The sequence below is a fragment of the Drosophila takahashii genome, chromosome 3R (assembly GCF_030179915.1).
Source record: "Drosophila takahashii strain IR98-3 E-12201 chromosome 3R, DtakHiC1v2, whole genome shotgun sequence".
Classification (NCBI taxonomy): Eukaryota; Metazoa; Arthropoda; class Insecta; order Diptera; family Drosophilidae; genus Drosophila; species Drosophila takahashii.
In genome coordinates this window covers 12,762,675-12,778,729 of record NC_091681.1, presented here as the reverse complement: position 1 = coordinate 12,778,729, position 16,055 = coordinate 12,762,675, and the positions used below count along the sequence as shown (strand labels likewise).

Sequence of the window (16,055 nt, the reverse complement as noted above, 5' to 3'; positions counted from 1 at the left end):
CATGCAATTGTGGCTGCAACCGAATCCGGCAGCCAATTTCGCAGCGAGGCTCATCAATAAATAATTTGCGGCCCATAGAAGTGCATTGCGTGGGGTGGCGCTTAGATTAATGAAGGCGTCGCGATTAGAATCAATTTGAATTAATGAACATTTAAGGCGTCTCTGGAGCTTGTTTGGCCACAAACACGCGCAGCGGGTGATTTGATTTGGCGAAAAATGAAAATACATAAGAAACCCAGAGCAAAACAAAAGACTTAGGCAACGAACTTGGGGGGCAACGGCTGCGGCGGTTGTGATTTTGGCCAAAATGTCGGCCCGCCCGGCTGGTCGGCTTGTCTTGCTGGCTTATTAATTTCACATGCCGGGGCCATAATGAAAAGCGATTTTATATGGCTCGGCCGCCTGCCGTCGTTTATAATCAAGTTAAATGCGCGCGCGTCCATAAAAACTTGACTTATCAGCCAAACGGCAAGGCCAACAAATGGCGCAAATGCATTTAGGGGGGTGCGGCAATCGAGGGGATTCCCCTCTGCCCATACTATATACTAAAATCTGCATATCGCACCGTTTGGAGACAGTGCGACCATTAACAGAATGATGTCGCTGAGTGAGTGCAAAAGCGAAGCGAGCATTGCCTTTTTTATGGCACTTTTCACTCGCTTCGGTTTCGGTTTTGGTTTTGGCTTTGGTTTGGTTTTAACTCTGTTCGGCGTATTATGGAAAACCCCATACAACTTTATTGGCCAGCTTCCCGCTGGGTGCAAATATATAACTCTGTTTATCGCATTTCATTCGGCATTATTTATGCCAAAGTGAAAAGTACACGAGCAGAGAGAAAATGTAACAGGTAATGTTAAGTATTTCATTTGAATACAGTTTTAATTGTTTTTTTTTATTTTAGTAAGCTTTAAATAATGCATAAAATAAATTAAATTGATTTCACAGCAACTTAATTTACTTGTCGTTTTCTTTTTATATTTATTTACTTTTCTTTTATTTTTGATGTTTTGATTACATTGCCTTGAAAAGCAACTTTTAAATTCCACTTTTTATTATTCTGTTGCAAAGTGTAAACTAGGAATATTAAATGAATTAAACTGATGTTTATATTTTTTACGGTGCACTCTCTAAGCCAGGTTTCTCCTGCTGTCATTGGCATTGAAAACTATTCAAAATATGCCCGAAAATATCTGCGTGGCATCTTTTTGTTTCCCAATATTTTCGCTTTTGTTGTGTTTACCTTTCGTTGGAAATCAAGGAGACCAGACGCTATCGATCAAGCATGCAGCACATCACACGGAATGGAGTTTGGGATTGGGATGGGAACTGGGATAAGGGGATTCGGGTAGTCGGGGATTGGGGAGCTCCTCACACGCTTGCTTAGATTTCAACACAATGGGCAGTTTCGATTTCAAAGGCAGCGAGAGAACCCGGGCACGTAGATCGGGTCGGGAATGGTTATGGCTATATGGGTACATCTCTGTGACGCTGATGCGCACCTTCGATAAGGATGAGACCGGCGAACACACCTCAAAACGTTATGAAATGCGGACGGGGGAGAGGAAAGAAAAAGAAAACGAAAGAGGAAAGCCAATAGAGTGGGAAAAAGAGGGAGATGGCACAAAAACAGGAAAGAGTTGACACGGCTAATCCTGACGAATTGTTGTTAGCTGTCTTCGTTCATTCAGCAATTTGCTCAGGACGAGAGTTCATTCTCCTTTGTAGGAATGATTTATAATTAAATCGGTTCAGACTTGGGGTCAAAGGAATTCTTTAGTTCTTTTTACTAACAACTTAACGTTAGTTACCTAGCAGTTAATACCAAACGTGGTTATAATTTGTGCTTTTGCGAAGTTGATAATTATAAATACCGGGCTTCATCATATTATTAATTTAAAAGCTTACTAATATTATTCATTAAGATGGAGGCTCTGCCTACCAAACTAAATTATAAGTTGATAGCAAATTCCAAATTTCAAAAGACTGTTTTCTTACATTTACTTACATTTTGATTCTTTATTATTAAATAACCCCAATATAATCTATAGTATATACCAAAACCAGCATTATATTGTTATTGATATCTGGTAACACCAAAGCGTGAACCATTAACCACTATTAATCCTCTCTTATTTCTGATCTTTGATTGTGCTAAATAAAGGAAATTATAGTTGAATACAAAACACGCTAATTTCTTTATTTGAACTTGGAATCCCAACATTTATAATAATAGTTTACATACATATTTTATATTTTTTATGCAGTGGCTCTTCTAATGGAAGCTTGTCGTTCAAAATTCCCGCCAGGATTTGAAGTTGCCGCCAGGAATTAAAATGGCAGACCGAAATTCAAAAAATGTTCCTCTTTACAACACTGAAAAGTTGCGTTTTTGAGTAACTCTGATCCCACATTTTTTCGATAAACCAGCCTTGCTGACTGGCGCATTTCGATTATTCTGCCTTTCCGTTTTGGACCTTGGCAGCGTGAGGATCGTTCTCCCCTGGACATGTTTTCTTTAGTGTTTGAACCAAACCCAGGTAAGTTTTGTTATTATTTGGTGAAAAAAAATCGAATCAAGTGAAAGTGTTGCTATTTAGCGTCCACAATGAAAATTCTTGTGAATTCCAATCTAAACACATCTGTACAAGTTCACGCACGTCCCTGCAACTTAGTGTCAACAACATAGTGCACCCTGTATCTCACACACATTCATACAACATAGTGCAGCCCTCTGCTGAAAGTGCACAAGTGGGCGCAGCCCTCTGCTGAAAGTGCACAAGTGGGCAGGCCAAGCCTGCAACACCCTCTTTGTTATCCATTCTAGTAAAATAACTCAAATTAAACTCAAAGCCATTAAATTCCCATAAACAAAATTCATAGTAAACTTAAAATTAAATGAAATACCTAAAATTAAACTAAGTTCCTGTATCGCTAAATTAATTAAAATATAAATTTCAAAAAAGCAGTTAACATAAATTACCGAAATACTAGTGTAATAAAATAATTCAGTTTGCGGTAAGCAAATCTCGTCATGAGAGCCAGTGTTTAAGACCTTGAAAGTGTTTATAAACGAAATTACAGCCAATAATAAAACATATTGAAAGCGCTTTCTACGTTGGATATATTGGGTAAGTGATCGTGTAGAGTGTAATGTGTATCAATGATCTAAATATTATAAAACGGATTCTCCTATGACTAAAATGCTTGCTCAGTGACTTTAATTACATTTAATATTCAAAATTAATGCTTACATTTAAAACCAATTGCTTCGATTTAAATTTATCTCATCAATATGACCTTAAACTAAACTTTATATAAAATGCAACTTTGTAACTTTAACGATCGCCTGTGTTAGTATTACTTTTCTTTATTAAATCTATTATAAACATGAATTGCAAAATTTGTTCCAATGGAAGCTTGCATCGATGAAGATGATTAGGAGTTAGGCGTGTGTCGAAGGGATCACCAACCTGTGTCAGGTTACGCGGTTGTGGTGATCATGGTAGGGTGGTCAATATCGACACGCACACATTAGCTGCTGCTATTCCATCTAGGCAGCACCCTTTTTTTCAGGTATGTATTCCTTCCTCTTTATCCCACTCTTAGTTCTGTCCCCCTACAATTAACCTCAAAATCAGATCGCACGCGAATTTAAATGGAATATTGTATTGTAATATGCGAGCACTGTGGATCAAATTGGAAACTCACTCCCTTTATCGACGAAACAAGAGCCGGAGCGTGCCCCACTTAAAGCTACACCCACCGTCTTTCGTTGCAGTTAGAATCATTCGTGATATGCTACATAGTAACTAACTTGATTTCATCATATTAAGTTTTCCTTATAGTTACATCATTTGTATTAGCAAATACAAATCATGACCAAGTTCGTTATAGTTTCTCTGCCTTTCGTTTCGGTTCACAAACTTTATGGACGGAAAAGTGTTAAGCCAATGCAGGCGCTAATCAAATTGAGACAACGAAAGTGTTAAGTCGACTTCCAGGAATCGGGCTATTAAATGCGCGTTGGGCCATAAATCCACAGATAAGACAATGCTCCACTGATAAGAACTAAGGAAGATTCGAGCCGATAAGCCATGAAAGAGGCTGCACAAAGATGAGACCCGGGGTCATAAAATCCGAAACCCAAACACACTAAGTAAGCCATAGAAGAGACTCTAACATGGGGTTTTATCACCGCTTGTTAGTGTAAATTTACAAACACTTTCGAATGGGTGAGGAAAAATGTACAAATACATTCAAAGGTGGAGTTTTCCCGACCGTTTTTACTTTCAATGAAAAATTCTAAGGGATTTCCTCTCGAACGGCAACGTGTTTGAGATCTCTTCGGTTGGACCGGCTCGAAATGAGCTGTTGGCGCAGTTCGAGCGTAACATATGTTGCTCTCTTCTCGCTCTTTTTACCCGTTATTCGAAATTCTTTTATGTTAGCTCGCACTGTTAACCAATAATCGTGGTTCTCGCATGTAAAACTCCAAACGTCCATACGAATTGCCCTCCGAACATGTTAACTTCCTATTCAAACTGTTAACCGCTAAATGTTAACAACAGCCGTTGTTCGTTCAGTAGGTTTGAAGACAACCAAAGTGATTTGCTCGATCGCTCAGGAGGTTTGTTTTCTTTTTGCGTTCAACGAAAGCGGTTGCTGTGCGGTTCCGATCGCGGATTGTTTTCGTTTTGCCTTTAAAAAATATTACACTATATAATCGTGCGTAAAAATATGAAGCGAAATATGGATTTACAGAATTTATTAACTAAATTTAGTTAATCATCGAGAAGAGTGACGAAACTGTGAGTGCGTGACGATCGTATCTTTTGGATACGTTTTATGAATGAGCGCGGGTGTGAACGAATTTATTCGAGACAACGAAGACTGAGCAACGCGATAAACAGAGGCACACTCACACGAAAGCGATTAAAAACAACACTCTCCATTTAACAATAAAGAAATCGTTTGTTTTTCGGAAAACAAATAAGAGAAAATCAGAAAAACAAGCGTGGAAATTGCAGTTGCGAATAAAACAAACGCATCGTTTGTCAGGCTTGAATTTCGCACGGTTTCTACACTTCCCCACCAAAAAAAAAAAAAATAAATATAATATAAACACTCCCTTACCCCTTTTCGAAAGCAAAGAAAAAATATAAATAAAAACTGTATACAGGAAAAAATATAAAGCTAAATAGTGCATAAAAATCGGTTTTCTTTGCGGTTCGGTTCCGTTTTTATATAGTGTGCGTGCGTTTCTGTTTCCCCCTATCTATCTCTTTCCCTTTCTGCCTTTTCTTTCTCTTTCTCTCTTGAGCAAGCGAATAGAAGAACGCGTGTGCTTTTGTTTTCGATTACGTTTACTATATTTTTTGTACGCCCCATAGAAAAACATGACGAAATGTTGTTGTTGAAAACGAAAAATAAATACAAGTGATTACAATAAAAAACGAAATAACGAAGAGTAAAAGAGAAATTATACATCTGAAATATACGAAGAGAAAAGTTTTGTGAAGAAATATACGAAAGCGAAATTCTATTTGGTGTTTATGGAATTTTCAGTGGTGTTGTGAAAGAAAATACAAAAGTTACAGATACTCTCTTCTCGGCCAGCAGCTGCAAACGCATCTAAAAGGTAAATAGAGCTTCGGGACCCCATGTCGCTTATCTTCGGGGGTGGGTAAACAAACCAGCTTATCTGCGAGTCCATAATGATCTGCAGATCTCCAGATTTCCGTTGTTTATGAGTGGCTTCGGGGCTTCCTAGAACAAAACGTCAGAGTTTTAGATACATCTTGTGATTGTCGTCGGGTTCGCCAGTTACTTTCACTCCCCAAAATTTACCTGAGTTTCTGGGTCTTCGTCAGTCCCTCTCTCTCCCCCCTTTTTTGGTGGTACAACTTTATCTTGTCAGCTGCGAGCTGAAAATGATAGTGATAACCTATATAATATATGTTTACAGTTAGTTAGTCGCTGGCACTATCTACGCGACGCGTTCAGGTTTGAGTTTCTGGAGTTATCTCGGATCGCTATTGGTTTTTTAGCTCTGATCGGTTTCTTTACCATTTCCGCTGCTGTTTGAATTGTCAGCGTTTTATTCCGATTCATAAATCATAATCGCTGTGTAGTTTGTTTACACTCTTGTCGAGTGGTGGTTCCACCCTCGGTAGTTTGCCTTTAATTTCATGGGAATAAACACCGAAAAGTGCACAAACAATTCGATTTGCATACTTATTGAGAACTCAGCTAAATAACAGAAACAGAATTTCCGGTTCTATTACGGTGCGTCATCGGTGTCGATCGTTCTTTGTGTTTTTTGTTTTAACCCCCGAGACTGGCGACCCGTTTTGTCTGCTATAACAGCAACTCTTGATATGGTCCGCCCTTTATAATTTTACAGCATAGCCACCTTATATATAAACTCGTTTTGAATTCGTTGTTTCTGCCTTTGTTGTTTATACTCCACATATGTACCGATAAGTATGTAAATAAGTTCGCAACGAAACACTTGTGCTGGGTGGTTGATAAAATAGCAAATTTCAGGCAAATAAAACTGAAACAATATTTCGGTTGGCCTGGCTTCTTCTGGCTGGGAAAGACCCAAAAAACGATATATGTATTAAATGAATGTTTATAAGTTACACTCAATCAATAAGTTTGAACTTTAGTATCTTAGGAGACTTCGTATTTTGTAAGCAAGAAAAAAAATTATAAAGTAAACATCAGAAGAAGTAAACTCAAATACAAAACTAAACAAATAGTAAGTCCTCCAAGTTAGTAGCTAATCTCCTTCCCATAATCTCCCATGATTTTTAATTAAACAAAGCAATGTTACACCCAATTCAGCAGCTTAGAAGTTAATCTCTTCCCCAGATTTTCCCTGATTTAATTCAATCGCTTTCCCCCTGTTTCGCTGGTCGCAGACATTTATCAGGCGGGGCAGGTTCATCAATTTCATGTGTGATAAATGTCGTACAAGAATTTACACAAATATGCATGTCTCTTCTCCAGCTGCCGGGTACAAGCTGAGTTGACAAAATGATTTGTTTGGGCGCCCCATGTCTTGTGTTCATTGTCGCAGACGTCGGGAGAGCATCTTCATGATCACTGAGCGCCACCCTGAACTTACGGCCAGAATCTCGGAGATTCATCTACGGTCTACGATCTGGAGCCCAAAAACAGCCACTAATTCCAAACAATGTAAGGCATTATTTATTTTTAACTGAGGTCATCAGCGTAGACATCGTCTATTACAGAAGCGCCCGCCTCTCTCGCTCAACCTCTAGAATTTTTCATCTCATCGTGCTGGGAGCTCCCTCCGGTTCTCCAATTCTCTGTGCTCCGTTCTCTATGCTCCATTCTCTATTCTCAATTTTCCGATCTCTACACAGCAACAAAATTTCATTTGAAATTCCTTGATATTAAATTCGTGATCATTGATCATTGATCATTTCCAATCGTTCAAATACTTTTTAATAAAATCTAACGAATCAGTCTGTCATGATATGATTTTAACATGTATCCAATCATAAGTTAAACATATATAATTATTTACTTATATATATTTTTTTAAATTTTAATAAAGATTTTAAAATTACCTCTATTTTTTCTGTGCATCGTTTCGAGTTCTATGGTGTTGTTCTTATTTCAAAGTTAATGTGCTTGGTGCTGTTTTTTGTTCAGCTGTTGAACTCGAACTCTCACCAAATTATGCCACACACACACATCGCACACACACTTACCCTGATAGTGGGTGAAAGAGAGGGGTAGCATGGCGGGGGAAAGAGAGGGCGAGCAGTTTTAGTTGGGTTTACAAAGATCCAAGACCCCGGACCCAAGACCCAATGCCAGCGGGGCCAGCAAACATTATTTGAAATATTTATGCTTGACTTTTGCGCCTCAATGACTTTTGAATTGCCTTGCCTTTGGCTGCCCGTTTTTACACACACGTGTTCGTATCTGTATCTGTGCGTTTTATGTCGGTTCTAGAGATACGCACCGATCTCTGTGTATATTTTTACATGCCGGCGCACATATGTTGCATCAATGGGATGTTCGGGATCTATGATTCCCAACCCCACCGGAGCGGAGAAAAGTAGACAAACATTAAAGACACATTAACCTGCTTTTAATTTGTCAATATTAGCTGGTCAAAGCCGTTGGTCCGAGAAGAAAGGTCTTTCTTTCCCGGGTTCTCAGGCCACACTTTTCATTTCTTTCGGCCATCGTTGGAAAGTGAGGCAACTAGAAACACAAAAAAAGACCAAAGAGGCAAAACAACGAGGCAATAACTCTGCACGACAGACCCAGCATGTCTGGATGCCTGAGATGTTGACCTTTTCACAGCTGGAACCATCTCTCACATCATATCGTTTGTGGGGTTCTTTTCGGTCGGTCTTCCAGCATTTTGGCCCATTGCTCGGCCGCTTGTCAATTTCTGTCAGTTGCTTGTCAAAAAATTTGTTTGGCTGTAAAAAATGCAGTGAAAACGTTTAACACAGACCACCAAAAAACCGAAAAAGAAAAACCAAACACGATTTTCATGTAAGCCATCCAGAAAATGATTGACGAACCGCACTGACGAGCTAACCGACTAACTTCTCCGCACAATGTGAAAATGTACTTATATATAGTATTGTGAATTCCCAGTCTAAGGGGCTGCATAATTAACCTTTTGGCCGGACTTTTGAGGTATGTGCTGTAGTACTACACCCGTGTCCGTTCGTTTGTCCGTCCGTTTGTCCGTCCATTTGCCCGGTCTGTTTGCCTTTGTTTACAGCGTAACTTGTTGATAAATAAATGTGAAAATGCAAACAAATCGGTGAGCAACAACCACCGTGCTACGCAATCGACGTCCGCTGACTAATGGCTCCCTAATCTGAAGCTCTCCCCTTTCCCCCTCTATAGGGTATAATATATAACAATAAGGGCTCCGTTCTGTTGGACACGTAGAATATGGGTCGGTTTCTTTTTCGGGCATTCCCTTTATGGCACACTTGAAATTTTGCCAATTTATCTCAAACTGACACGTCTGCGTGCGTAGGTTCGGTGGCAATTTTTTTGTCACCTTAGAAATGTGAAGGGCGTCGCGTTATGGCGCCGCTTAAAAACGAGCTAAATTAGCATTTTTTAACGAACTCGGTTATTAATTTCTGCTTTTGGCCGAAATCACCAATTAATTCACGCTCGCTGGCACGGCAGGTGATCTCTCTCTATGATGATCTAATCCCCAGCATTCAATTGCCGTAATTAGGCTCAATTAATTTGGCATAAAAGCGGAAATGGAAAAGTGCTGGTTCGAACGGATGCAAAAATAAGAGACAAAAAGAAAACCCCCTCAAAAAAAAAAGCGTTGGAAAAAATTGTCTTAATGATAGACATTCACTTTTTATGGACGCGCGAGGTGTGTGTCTTAATGGAGTGAAATTTCTGGTAATTGAGCGAGACGAGCTTTTGACTCTTGGGTGCGCATTTGATGAATTTTGAGCAAGTCTATATATTTTCGCAGCACTTTGGCTGGCTTTTGTTTTTGGCACGGCTCGGTGACTCGGAGACGGGGCTTCTACTGCGGCCACAGCCTTCTTCTTTGGATTTTGCCTTTGCTTTTTTGCCTTAGCTGCTGTTGTGCTGCATTTGTTATGCAAATCAAGTGCCGCCATATGTATGAAGCCGATATACGTGTATACATATGAACTAAGAAACCGAAACGCTGCCACAGTGAGTCGGTAGTATACAGAAGGAAAAAAATTGCCACACAACTGGATGATCAATCAAATTGATTTACGAAATGAAATGTGTTTTGGTATACACATTGGGCAAAAGAATTTCGATTTATGTGGAATAAAGGAATGCTTACTCTAATTTATTTCTTCCTTTCAAATTGTTCTTATTAAAAGATATACTTGTATTCATCTTTTTATTATTAACGAAACATTTTTAAAAAGTTAAATATTATATGAAATGGTATAGAACATTTACATTTTACCTATGAATAGTTATTTTGTGATAGTGCTATTATATTACTTCAAAGGATTCATTATGTATAGACTATTTATTATACATATATATAGAGGCATGTGGATTTTTTCCTGTGCACTGGAGATATAGCTGGAGCCGGAGATGGAGTTGGCCGGACCGGGCCAAGTCGGTTTGGGCCAACTCAGACCGGCACACCACACAAAATTGAAATAAACTGAGTCCGAATCCGAATCCGCGAACTGGTTGTGTAGGCAGCCCACGTACAAGGTCTTCAAATATGGCTCTTTATTTAGCCGTTGTTGCTGCTCTTTTCTAAGCATTTTTCTTCTATTTCTTGTGTGTTGGATTTTAGACGCTATAATAGCATTAATTTACCATACAATTTCATATTTATGGCCATTGTACGCTGAAGTGCAATTCGTATTTAAACTTTGTTTTGGTTTTGGTTTTGCCTTTGCTTTTGCATTTTTGTCTTTTTGCCTTTTTGTTTTGTATGTTTTTCAATTTGTGCAGTCTGCAGTTCCTGAGTGAATGAGTGTCGTGCCTTCTGCGTGGGCGGTTTGTTTACTTTTGTGCCCCATTTTTGGTTTTTAATTAAGTTTGTTGTTTATTTCAGTTACACGAGGGCATGCCGCCCTCTCGATTGTTCGATTGCCCACCAATAATTGATTAATTCCCAGTTAATTTTTATTGCAAAACCTTTTCCTATTTGCGAAAGCTCGGCGATTAGAATTTGTGTGAATCATGACTACGTGATAAACTGGCGTTGGTCGCGGGTAAATAAAATGAGTATATGAATTGTACGTCCTAGGCAGGCGATTAATGCATATAAACACATATTCTTGAGTGCATACAGAGTGATAGACTCACGCCCCTCCGGTTTTTTCTATTTTGCCTTAGAGATATGATGGCGCCGTAATAAAAAATAATTTTCGATGACCTTAGTGCGGCAGTGCGATGATCTCATTGATGATAGTAAAATCGGATTTAGTTGGCTGAACTTTCAATGGGGCTTTGCATGTGCAGGGGTTATCATTTTCCCCTGGCTAGGCAAATTCATTTAGAGGTGAACATTCTAGCTATTCTAACCTTTCTATTGGCGGTTTCTTAACTTTCATTTAACATTCTCTTGAAATGATCTCACATTCGAAAGTGAAATCACCCATCTTGATCTTTTATTCTATTCATATTTAAATTGCAAGCTAATTTGATTTATTTTCTTATTTACAGGTTGGTAGACTTTCCCATGTGAGAACAGTGAGTTTATGGCCCAGTTATCTGGCTCCAAATTGAATTAAATATTTTCGTAAACGTGCATTTTCGCTGAGAGAGCTATCGAGTGGTGTAGCCAATAAATAGCGCCATATGCCATCGCCAGACTGACTCACAGACATATATACTTACATACGCCCATCAGACGTCTGCCGAATGCAATAAGAAAGTCGGTCCAACTCAAAATCGTACATATTTTTGACAAGCTGACAGCGCTAAAGACGTTCGCTTCTCCGGTGACGTAATTGCCGGGTAAAAGCCGTAAAAAAAAGTGAAATAAAATTGCGAGGTATCGAGAGCAGAGCAGTTTCGAGCTGAGCGTGTGCAAATTTACTTTGTGAACTTTATCACCGAACTGTGCGAATTAGTCATACGATCGAACCTGAAAGTATAAACACATATGTACCTTGGCTCCGAGCTGCGAAGTTCCTGCTGCTGTTGCTGGTGATGTTTTGCACATTTTTTTATTGCGGCTGCAGCATTTCCTTCCACAGACAGCTGAGAAGTCCATTAGGCGGGTTGAAAACATTTTAGCAGCCAGTGAAGAATGCGACTGTTTTCTGTTTTTAAATACCTGGTGTTGGGAGGGTTTATTCATAAATTTGGTGATTTGAAAGACAGCCATTGGACATTTTGGTTTGTTTGGATTTGGATTGGATTTTATATTTATACATTTTTAGTTAGAAAATGTTGTTTACATTTCGAGCATATCGAATTGATATGCCGCATATCAAGTCAGAATTGATACCACAAATTATAAAATTTTTTTTGGGCGTAGCGTTTAATAGTGGGTACTTCCTAGTCGCATATCATTTTAACTAGTTCTGGTTGCATGAATGAATAAGTGAATGAGTTCATCGCATTCGGTGTCAGCATTGGCCATTTGTGCCGTCTGCGTGGCGTTGTGGTTTAACCAAATAGTAAAGAACAAACTCCCAGTGCGTGGGCTCTCGGAACTTAGTCATCTGTCGCCAAGATCGCGAGGGGGGGAAATGCAGACCCGTGAGTTGACTGCACTTTGTCAGCCAGCAACTGCACTGAACTCGACTGATAAGCCGCGGCCCAGTGTTTAGTTTGCAACAGCAGCAGCGGCAGCGGCAGTCTTCGCCTCCAAAGATAGCCAGTCAGACAGACGGACGGACGCACAGCCGTTGGAGATAAGGAAAAGAGTTGCGATCATCGAGGAAAACACATTTTCAATTTGATTTATGGCATGTAAATTTATGGAAATTTACTGCGGCCCGAGCATGATTCTCGGTAAGCCGGGCCAAACCAAGCCCGATAATGTGTGGAAACCCAGCAGATAGTTTTCCACCGTTCTTGATGTTTGTGTGTGTGTGTGCCCCATGTGTGTGTGGCGCATTCCAATTATATTATATCATGTGCTTCCAGCATTATCGCATATGGTAGTATATATGGTGCTGACTCGCGATTCTAGTCGATATGTAAAGACCAAAACAAGTTGTCGAACAAGTTTTGAAACGCCTTTTGCCAGCGCTACACAGAAAAAAAAAAACAGAATCAGCTGGGAAAAATATAATAGAAAAAAACATTAAGATTTCTGGATATAAATATATTATTCAATGGATTCCCAATCTGAAATTTAATTTAATTCCTTTCTTTTCTTCACAAAATTAATATAGTTTAAAGGCAATTTCAAATATATCTATATATTTATATTTTTTTTTGCTGTGCAGGCGTACATTACGTACATTTAGTGATTTTATTTCGAACACCCAGAACTGGCCACTACAATGTATGAAAGACAAGTCTTAATTACCCAACATTTATTTGTATTTTCATTAAAAACTGAGCACATATATACAGACAGTACACAAATGTGCCAGTTCGTTCGTTTGCCCGCGGCGCTAATGAACTCGCCGTCGTCTTGTTAATAATTATTGAAATTTTCGGTTGGCTCTTATTTTATTTTGTTTATTTGCTGCCTCTGTGTAGTTGCTTTTAACGCGTTCAACTGGCTTTTGAATTGATTTCGGCAATTAAAGGCCCCCAAATGAAATTGAAAACGTTGAAAGGCATTCGGCTGCGCGCGAAAAAATCGTTTTAAAGTTATTATAAATATTATTGCTGGACACTCGAGTTTGGTGATTGATGGTCGTTCGATGGCCGAGCGGAAATATTGCTTTTAAATATTTTGTTTCACACGTGCGGATCTCTCTCTCGCTTTTTCTCTTTGTCTTTCTCTGTTTCTCTTATCAGAGGCACTCATTAGCTGCTGATAAAAATACGATTGTTGTTGGACCTTCTGCTTGATAATCTTTTTTTTGAAAACTCACTCAGATAGCGCCAGGCCAGTTTCATTTGATTTTATTTCTCATTTTTCCTTTTCTATTTTTATTTTGTTTTTTTTTTTTTTTTGTAATTTTTATCTTGTCTGATAAAAGCTGGCGTTATGTATTTGTGACTTAATTAGTTTGCCGGCCATATACGAGTAGGTGGGCAGCTAAAGTCCCGCAGACCGGATCTCTGCTGGCCATCGAAAAAGTATCGAAGCAACACCAACAAGAACGACCACCGATTTTCAGAGAAGAAAAAATTAATTAGAGACGCCGCCGGGCCGCTGATAAGCAAATACAAATAAATAAATAAACACAGAAAAGCAAACAAATAGAGAAACATATGGCCGATTCCCAGATCCGATCCAAACACCGACTTGGCTGCTTTAATTTAGTGGCTTTAACTATGTATGTAGATTTGTGTGTTGGGTAGAACTTTCTTCTTGATTAGTGGGTCAGCAGAAAGGAAAGAGATCTAATTATACACAAATGTGACAAGGCATTGCATTAGTCATTGTACAGAGGGAGAAATTATTTAAACTGCAATGAGAAAAATTCATTTTGGAAAGGAAACATTAAATGAATTAAAAGTTAATATTTTCCCCTATAACTTTGAAATTAAATTAAAATTTTCTTACGGGCAAATTTTTAAAAAATGAAATTTACCCCTGTGTAGTTTGGGTTTGAATTTTAAAATTTGCTTAAAATTTATCCCAAACGCTGACCACCGGTTGACTCGTGCGTCAGCCTTGAACAATTGCCAAAATTTGCCAGCGAATTAGTAAATGTTTTTCTTTCTTTTTTGTTGACGCCACGAGAGATTTATAATTTCGTCTAAACGACAGGAAAAACAACAATTAGGCATAGATATATATGCTTATTTGTAGATTGCCCAAGCCCTGCTGATCTCGGGCCATAAAATCACAAATCCGCAGCAATCAGTATTTTCCCCATCTGGTTGTCTGAATTGATTTAATTTTCACGTTTTTCATGCGGCCGCTGTTATTTCATTTTCATCGGATCGTAAAAAGTTTATATTGCGATTGAGTTGCAAAGGCTACAAATGTCGCCATTTATAAATACCCCAATAAATTGGTTAAGGTCGAAACGGGCATAAATCTGTGGGCCAACATAAGCGGGCATAAATATCGAAGGAGACATGGTCTTGATTTTAACGACTTTCCAAAGTTTTATGAATGAATTTCGGGTTTCTGTACGAACCGAGAGCGGGATTAAGCGAGTTCAGGCTTCCAGAGATCGAAAGGTATGAAAGGAATGCTTTATATACCCGCCAAATGATGTCACAGGGGGTTGTTGTTTACACTGCAACTGGAACTGGCTGGGCCATAAATTATCTAGTTATGATTTACAGCCCCGCCAAGTAAATGCAAATATGCGAGCATATTTGCATGCCGACAAGTCAATCACCACTTGACGCTGATAAATTTAATCGCCAGTGGGCGAATGAGCTTAAGAAAAAAAAGAAGTGCGCTCATTATAGAATTTATAATTAAATGCAATTATTTACAACTATGGAGGCACTGACCACCGACCATCCATGAGGATGGTGGACTGATAATAAAGAGCGTCCGCCGGAGCAGCAACCGCATAATGTAATTACGTTTTTTATTTTTACAAAATGCCCGCGACACGCTCTGTTTGAGATGAACAACGAAAACAAGTGATTAGATGATCCCAGCCAATTTCTGTACGGTTTGTTTTGCGTTCTGTGCGGACTATGGTCTGTGTGTGTACTATAGATACTTGGGTATCTGTATCCGAAAGTCCGCTGTGTGCGGACGGTCGAACAAACGCGTTTGCTGATAGACGAGCCACTGGCCGCCTGACTGACCATTACAAATGTTCACTTAGTCGGGCCAGAGATATGGATATATGGATATGGCCATTGGCCACCGCTAAAGCCGCAGTGAAAGAGTTAGAAAGGGAGAGGAGCGACGCTTTTGCCTCGTCTGCCGATTGCAGTTTTGCTGTTTTTATTTTCACATTTACTCTTTTCTCCCTCTTATTTTTGTCGTTGTTGATTATTTCTACAAAAGCCACTAATGGATTTTGATATGCACAACACAGCAGCACCGGCACACACACGCATATTTCTATTAAGATGATGCGACTGGCCACTCCAAGCCGTTCTCCAATCTTACACTTGGCGAAAATACCTGGAAATATTTTTATAAGAATTCTAAAGAAAAGTTTATAGTTTGTTACGAAAGAAAGGATTTTATTTTCAAAGTACTTCTTCATTAGTCACATTTAAATTGTATTCTATTAAATTTCTGTTTCTTTTCTTCAAATCATAGGGCTTTCTAGAACCGAACTAGAGATTTCTTTATTATTTTTGCAATTTTTTTGTCAGTGATTCCACTCCACTCCTCTGTGAGTCGCTGCTACTTTATTTGCCTGACTGGCGGCAACGTCCAGCGGCATGCCAGATAAAGTTCTTGCGCTTTTCGGTAAAAGTGCAATCGTTAGAATGTGAGTGGTGTG

The 16,055-nt window shown here is 39.1% G+C and overlaps 1 protein-coding gene across 3 annotated transcripts in view; it reads left to right on the top strand.

The window, feature by feature from the left end:
* The first annotated feature begins 4,638 nt into the window (after nt 1-4,638).
* Nucleotides 4,639-16,055, top strand: part of cv-c (crossveinless c) — a 96,535-nt gene continuing 85,118 nt past the window's right edge. The window contains exons 1-2 of one of the 3 annotated variants that reach the window (XM_017147009.3): nt 4,639-4,725; nt 5,391-5,638. The gene's annotated coding sequence lies outside the window, so the exon portion shown is untranslated. Of the gene's footprint in view, nt 4,813-5,390; nt 5,639-16,055 lie in introns of all 3 variants that reach the window. The other 2 variants (XM_017147008.3, XM_070216730.1) reach the window with 2 other exon arrangements.